The following is an 8,283-nucleotide window of genomic DNA, read 5'->3' as shown; positions in this document are numbered from 1 at the left end:
TCAGCAGGTGATGTCTGGCCACTTCCCGGGAAGCAGGGCTTCAGTACGCATAGTGGTTGCTCCAGAAGATGAAAATGCCCCCCCTTACATCTTCCTTTACTTAGCTTTTAAAGCTGAGCTGACATCATATGGCATGGAATATCTGTTTGGTTAGTTTAGGTCAGCTGTCCTGGCTATGCCCCCTCCCAAGATCTTGCCCAGCCCCAGCCTGCCATTGAGAGGGGGCAAATATGTTGGAGAGACAGCCCTGATGCTGTGCCAGCGGTGCTCAGCAGTAGCCAAAACACTGGTGTGTTATCAACACCTTTCTAGCTACCAATGCAGAGCACAGCACTAAGAGGGCTGCTATGGGGAGAATTAACTCCATCTCAGCCAGACCCAATATTTATAAACTGTTAGATTTTATAAATTCTTTGTGAAATGTAAGAACTTGCATCTTGTATGCAATCATCACATTTAACACAGGCAGTGGACTTCACATTCTTTCCAACTTAATATGGTCTCAGAACTGTCTCTACCTAGTTTGTTAGCAGTAACGGTTTGTTAGTATGTTAGCAGGCTCAATATAAATAATATATTCTTTGATACAGGGTCATCTATTCATCAGTCCCTCCTTTGTCAACTTATATGGCCAGGTATTTTTTTATCTATTTTCATGGCAGTGAAAACCTTCAATGTTATCTGAATGATAATGCTTCCCACTGACTCGCTCAACAATGTTTGTAATTTGTCATGTGATGTCAAAACTTTTAAGAATACCTGCCTTCACTTATGCCATCTGATTTTGGTGAGCCTTTTCTTACCCATTTTACTTCAGGAACTGTTAACATCTCGCAATAACTGTGAAGTTAGACATATACCTTGATATTGCTATTTAAATACTTTGAATAATCAATAAAGATAGACAACTTTACACTGAGAATCTTTTCTGGTTGATACTCACCCCTTGAAGATACCAATTTTCTGCAATATTAAAATATTTACAGGAAGAAATTTTGATATTTCATTATTAATTGCTAGAAATATGTGTCATGGTTTAAACCCAGCTGGCAACAAAGCACCATGAAGCCACTTGCTCACTCCTCGCCCCCAGCGGGATGAGGAGAAGAAACTATAAAGAAATGCTCCTGGGTTGAGACAAGGACAGGGAGGGATCACTCATCACTTATGGTCATGGGCAAAAGACAGACTCAACTTGGGGAAGAAACAAAATCAATTTAATTTGTTACCAATCAAAACAAAAGAAGGACACTGAGAAGTAAACCCAACCTTAGCACACCTTCCCCCAGCCCTCCCTCCGTCCCGGCTCAGCCCCACTCCCGGTTCTCTCTCCCTCCTCCCCCCGGTGGCGCAGGGGGACAGGGAATGGGGGTTGGGGTCAGTCCGTCATACCTTGTCTCTGCCGCTCCTTCCTCCTCAGGGGGAGGAGGACTCCGCACTCCTCCCCTGCTCCGCCGGGGGGTCCCTCCCGCGGGAGACAGTCCTCCACGGACTTCTCCAGCGTGAGTCCTTCCCACGGGAGACAGTCCTCCACGAACTTCTCCAGCGTGAGTCCTTCCCACGGGCTGCAGTTCCTCACAAACTGCCCCAGCGCGGGTCCCTCCGGCAGGCCGCAGTCCTTCAGTCCCAGGCTGCCCCAGCGCGGGCTTCCCCAGGGAGCGGCGGCCATCTTGGGGGGCATCCACCCCCTGCTCCGGCGTGGGCTCCTCTCTCCCCGGGCTGCAGGTGGGCATCTGCTCCCCCGCTCCCCTCCATGGGCTGGGGGGGGACAGCCTGCCGCCTGGTCTCCCCACGGGCTGCAGGGGCATCCCCTCCTTCCTCCCTGCCCTCGGGATCTGCACAGGGGTTCCTCTCCCATCCCGATGCCCCGACTCCCGGCAGGTTTCCCCTCTGGAATCTGTTCTCCCAGAGGCGGGTCTGGCTCCCAGCCGGGGAAGCTTCTAGCAGCTTCTCAGAGTAAGCTCACCCCTGCATACCCTCCTCCGCTACCAAAACCCCACTACACAACCCCAAAACAGTATAAATACAAAACTTTTAGCTGTTTTAAATAAAATCTGCATTTCCAGACTACAAAGGCATAAAAAGGCTTTAGCTACATCGTTTAATATGGAATCAGCTCATAATAGACTTTTCATACAACTAGGTGTGCCTCTACTTGTGTGTGCATATGCTCACAGGCATATAATACAACAGAAGTTTAAAAGAACAAGCAAAAAATGAACAGTGTGCTATTTGTTATCAAGATAATACTAAGAGGACAGGGCTATTTAATTACACAATGAGAATAAAAAATGGCTTTATCCTACAAAGCACCTTGGCAGCTTTCTCCTACACCAGGTTTTCCACTCATCCCAAGGTGCACATACCTTTCTCTGGAAGCTTGGGGAAGTCATTCCCCACTACAGGCTGCCATGTAAACAAAGAATCCTGTTCCAGTGTGCACTTTCTTTTCTGTTTTGTTTTGTGGAGGTTTTTTTTGTGGTGTCGTGTTTGCCAATATATCATGCACCATCTGTGCTTAGCACAGAGGTTTATAAAACTAAAACAAAAAATTACTGATTGTGTCACAACCCATGCTGGACAGACCAGGGAGGGGTAGCGGTGAGTTCTGAATACCCTCGGGCTAAATTAAGGTGAAGTGACACCAAACGATCAGTTGCATGTTTTATTTATGGCAGAAGCAGCCTGAACTTGGAAGGTGTAACAGCAGGTGGTGGGGTTTCTCAGAACAAGAATTGGCATGGAACTACATCAGTACACCGTATAACACGTGGTAACCACATATATATCAATTCAGGGAAGAAAATAAGGCGAGCCCTCCCGTCAGGTCAGGAGATTCAGAGTGGGCCACCTCGCTCTCCAGAGTCCCTCTCAGAGAGGAGCCCGGGGATGGCTAGATCCGCTCCGAGTCCCAGACTTGGTCAGTGGTTTGTGTCTAAAGGGATGAAGTGTAAGAATTACAGAAAAAAAAAGAGAGAGAGAGACAGAGAAAGAAAAAAAGAAAAGAGAAATATTTCACCAGCCATGGGTCCAGCGTTGGTTGACCCAGTCTAGAGGTCCAGTTCCAGAGGGCATGCACATGCAGGGCTTCAATTTGTGTCCTTTTATAGTCTCCTTGCCCCTCTTTTGGGAGGGTACTCGAACTCCTTAGGCTAATTAGGTGTCATGCCTGGTTTGTGCTTTCAGAACCTTTGGGAAATGGGTCAGTGGGCTTAGGGGTTGTTTGAGGAGTAACTTCTCCTTCCCTGCAGGCATGACCCTTGTTTGGTCTTTGGCCGTATCTGGTGAGCTGCCCTGTTCAGCATGTCAGAACAGAGAATTGCGCATCCTCTGGCATGTTCTCCTCGCCCTGTTGCTGACTGGTGTCTTCACCTGCGGTTGGTTGTTACGCAGGTTTGTTGTTATGCAGAACTTGCCCAGCATAATTTTGGAGACATTAACTCTTTCAGTCCCTCACATGTGGTGTTTCTATGCAGCCTTGCAAGCAAGTTCCATTCCTTCCCTGAACAGCAAAAGCCAGGCCCTGGTCTCTGACCATAACAACAGGTGTTTGAGGTATTAACTCCAACCAGTCTCTCACAGATGGTTATGAAGTTCTGGTACAAATGGACACCATTATCCTTGAGGTAAGAGCTGTCCTTCAACATGCCCTTAAAACTAATGAGGATGTCTAAAACACTACATAAAAAAGGCCAAAGAAAAAGCTTGAACACCAAACCCCTGATTGTTCATACTACTTATTTATTAGCTTGCTTTCTGACCCTGTTTTGGAATATATGAAGTGACTTATTTCCAGAAAAATCTTCTAAAAACTGGTCTTGCCCTAAGCAATATAGTATAAAACTGCTTCATAAAGAAACAGGGACCAATTTCTGACCTTCTTTTATTTAGTAGGCTTATCTAATGGGACCCTTACGCTCCCTGCCACCATCAAAATTGTTGACGTTGCTTCAACTCAGTTCCCACTTTCTCTTTTTCTCTTTCCAAGATACTGTGGAAAGTGGTAGCTCTACAGAAGAGGTGCGCTGGTGCCAAAGACACTTCTCAGTGGAAGATACGCTTACAGCTATTCTGCAGGCAACAGCTGAATACAGGAGGGAAAATTGTCCAGTCTGCCATTGTTTGGGATACTTTCTGCACAACTAAACAGGACTGTCATGCAACACAGGGAAAATAATTTTATTCCCATTGGACAAATTACTATCCCACAAGTACATTTTGGTAAGCAGCTACAAATGACTATAATCTCTTCTGCTTTATAAACTCAGACACCTAGGAATGTTTGAAATCTTACCAAAAATTTCCCTCCCATCAGACAGCCTAACTGGGAATATTCCCACAAGAATTAATAGTATTGTGATGACTCCTGGTCCATGTCCAATCTACTACTACATATATTACATTAAATGCTCTAAAGAAACATTGCTTGTTTCTGTCTTTCTTTCTTTGCTTTCTTTTTAATGTTTATTGTACCTTTATTTAAAATGGCCCAGATCCAGCAAATAATTAGTTACCTAATTTTTCTTTAAGTTCTTAGCTTCCCATTGAACTATTAATTGGATTTGGGCCAAAAAGTCTTAATCACCTCAGTCCAAAAGATGTTTAAATTTTTCCTTAATGTGTTTAAATATATTTATTTGTAAATGGATATAAATATCTCTATCAATACAAAGAAAAGGAACAGAATGTAGTTCTGCTGAAAATAAAATAAAGCATCTACATACAAATAACATCATCCAAATAGAATTTTTTTATCTTTTGCTAGATTAAACAGAAATAATCAATATGCCATCAGAAATGGTTATCCTTCCAAGAGAATATAAAGTATTTCTAGACTCTGGGTAAGATAATTTTGAACTTTAAAATACTATTTGTTTCTGTATAATTTTGAAAGAAACAGGGCTATTCAATTTTTGGAAGAAATCAAGGTAATATTATTAATCAGTAATATAAGTCTTAGATTTAATTCTTTTATCTTTTTACATGTAATTACTTAATCTGGAATGTGAACATGTTTCTCATAAAGGTGGCTTGCTGTCATTCCATGAGAAGATGGCTGTTATAAGCCTTCCATGTAAGAAGAAAAGGTAAAATGTATTTAAAATCTTCAGCTAAGCACCTTTCTATATTCCATTCAGTAGATTGATAGACTGATAGACAAATACGTTTTCTGAATGTGTGATCTATTATGTTACCAACTCATAAGATCATAAAAACACATCTCCTCTTTTGAAAACTACTGATCTCAAGCAGAAGGCTATGTCTCTGTGCATTTGTAGATGTACAGAGACATACTCCAAATGATTTATGAAGCTATGGTCTGTCAGAGTTCCTGAAAAATTGACAGAAGAGAAAATCATCTTTCTTTTTTCCCCCTATAAATCAACCAAATTTGATGTAGCGCTGGAAACACAAGAATAGCTACATAGACTCGTGACCAAATAAGATAGCAAAATGAGATAGAAAAGCTTTAGTCCAGTTATGACTTCCAGCTGTGCCTGTAGTAGAACTTATGGAAAGTTATGGAAAACAAAGCATATCATAGAATAACATCTTTTGTACTAGAAGATGACAAAATACTGACAAGTACTTAAAATCTATTTTATATGGCAAAATTAGATGAGGTAAGTTCACTTCAGATGTAATTTCAATGCAATAACAACATGTAAGCACTGATTAATATTACCTGTATCATTACAATTCTGTCTGGCCTATGAAAGTAAATTGTCTTTTTTTTTTCTACCCAAGCAGAGACATAGTGAAATGTATCCTATAGGACAGGTTATGCCATAGCCATGGGGTGGAATTCTAAAGGTCCAGAAATTCAACAAATGTTCAGAGAACTTCAGCACATAAATAATTTAATAGATCAAGGAACACATAAAATATTTAAATAAATATAGGAAAACATGCCAGTATTTTCACACTCACATATTTAGATTTAGTACCTTATATCTTGATTATGTACTTAACTAAGGATCTAGACCACAAAAAACTGAAGCCTATAAAAGTACTCAGCTGAATCCAAAGGGGTTTGGGCCTTCCAAAACATCAGTCAGACATAAGTTTCACTGAAACCAATAGGAGTGTCATAATATCTCTAAAAGTCAAGCTATTTAACTACTTAAATGTGTATGTTTTTTTTTTTTTACTTTCAATCACTAACAAGACATTCAGAATTTTCAGAATTAATATTTTATTTTCTCTATGTATTTCCCTTCTCCTCCCCTTTTTCCTTCCATTCCCATGTTTTACATATTTGTTTATTTGCTTACATACTTCACAGACATGCTTATAACAACACAATCAGCCACTCCACCAATATAATTTTATTTGATTGTACCAGAAGATAATATGTAAATTCAAGTAAAATGCATAGGAATTGGAATACAACCAACACAATAAAGAAGATGTTCTTTTATTGGATGAGAGAATGTAAAATCTGAATGGGTAATTAACACTATCTGCACAAAGAGGCTATAGAAAGTTGAGTGCTACGCTCCAGATCTTAAATGTTTGGGAGTTTGAGACTACTTGGATGAACTCATCAATCATCAGGGGAAATCTCTTAGCAGTTGTATGTTTTCTTAACAGCCATAAATGGCGCAACTGAAAAAGTAGTTCCAGCAATATTTAGCAGTCTTTTGTAAAAGTGCCTGTAAAATACTTCCATTAGAACTGCATATTTATTTTCTTATGAAATTAAATTTTTAACTTTTGTAATTTTCTAGGCTTTTTCAAGTATTTACATATCCTTTGTTTCTACATAAGGCCAAACACTTTACAGTTCAGTCTATGCAGAGTCAAATGCAGAGGTAGAAACATTAAAATAAAGTGATGGGTTGCATACACTGAAATATCACTTTCCTTCAATGACATTTTGATTTTCTTGAATCAGTAGACCATGAAAGTTCATTTTGACACATACTAGCTCAAGATAAAATCTCTTCCAGCTCTGTGATCATATCTTTTAGTGTTTAGGCTACCAAAAAGACAGAGCTCACATTCTCATTCTATTTTGAAGACGAAAAAGTAATTTTGTGCTAAACCACAGGAGGTATAGTGAGGCCCAGGCATCAAACACTATTGGACATAAGTGATTTGAATTCTTAGATGGGAAGGTGCATGTGCAATACAGAAACAGGTCCTAAAAAAATTGAAGATGGAAGAAAACTGCTTGAGCTTGAGTACATAATCAGAAACCCACTGAAGTTTTGAGATGCAATGTCAGCAGGGGAAAAAACAATTTGCATTTCCAGCTTCAGGATGGTTTGTGGAAAGGAACAGTTGTTGCTCTAAAAAGATGGAAAGATAGTAAGAGGAAGAGCTGAGTTGCTTAATTTAAGGGCATCAGAGAGGACATACTATCAGTGGCATATCAAAGAATTCAGATAAAATAAAGCCAATGAATACTGGGCTTTTTTTCTTTTTTTTTCCTTTTTTCTTTTTTTTTTTCATTAAAAAAATGCAAACAAAACTCACCTTTCTACAACAACTTCCCTGCAGCAAAAGTTGTAATGAAAAGTTGTAATGAAAAGTTGTAATGAAAGAAAAAAATCCACAACCAAAAAAACCCAACAGAACAGCCCCCCGCCCCCTGCCCCCTCCCCTCCGCCACCCCAGTTATCTGCAGGAAATATAAATCTTTTCATTCTAAAAGAAAACAGATGTGTGTTTCAGTTAAATAGGACTGATGGATCAGGGGTTAATTATTCATACTGAAGTTTGCATTTAGTTTTGTCCTCAGCAAGGAAGTCAGGGGGAGTTTTGAACACCTAAGACTTCAGGATTTAGCCTGTGATATTCAGAGCTTCCATTTACAAGTCAGAATGAGCCTGACACAAATCCAACAGTTCACAGCACTTCGTGATGTAGAATTGGTGCCTGACAATTAGGAAATATCCCAACATTTTAGCTTATTGTAAAATACGTGGAATTAAATAATTCATTTTACTGTAACTGAAGTTCTGTGTTCCAGGCTTTGAGGTGAAAAAAATTGTCAAGTTTTCTCACAAGATTTCTGTAATCTGGCATTATTCCTTTAGGGTATTTTCATAACTCAGGTTTTGCTCATTCCAGAAACTGGAAAGCAAAACCAGTAAATGAAAGTTAATCTCCAAAAAGTTAAATGAATTTACTGAAAAATTTAGATCTCTTAGAATTTATCAAAAGGCTGGGTATCCTTCTTATGAGACGTTCCATACTTTACAGTGGTGGTCACCTGAGCTACTTTTAGCCATATAAATCTTAGTCTATAATAGTTGTCTATCAATACATTTAGAA

The 8,283-nt window shown here is 39.9% G+C and overlaps 1 long non-coding RNA gene across 1 annotated transcript; it reads left to right on the top strand.

The window, feature by feature from the left end:
• Window positions 1–3,076: 3,076 nt before the first annotated feature.
• On the top strand, window positions 3,077–4,264 carry LOC128140369 (uncharacterized). The gene is made up of 3 exons (XR_008234705.1): window positions 3,077–3,393; window positions 3,511–3,626; window positions 3,989–4,264. It is a non-coding gene; the product is annotated as an uncharacterized LOC128140369 (long non-coding RNA).
• Window positions 4,265–8,283: the final 4,019 nt, after the last annotated feature.

This window comes from Harpia harpyja, chromosome 4 (assembly GCF_026419915.1).
Source record: "Harpia harpyja isolate bHarHar1 chromosome 4, bHarHar1 primary haplotype, whole genome shotgun sequence".
Taxonomy (NCBI): domain Eukaryota; kingdom Metazoa; phylum Chordata; class Aves; order Accipitriformes; family Accipitridae; genus Harpia; species Harpia harpyja.
This window is presented reverse-complemented; position numbering and strand designations above follow the sequence as displayed.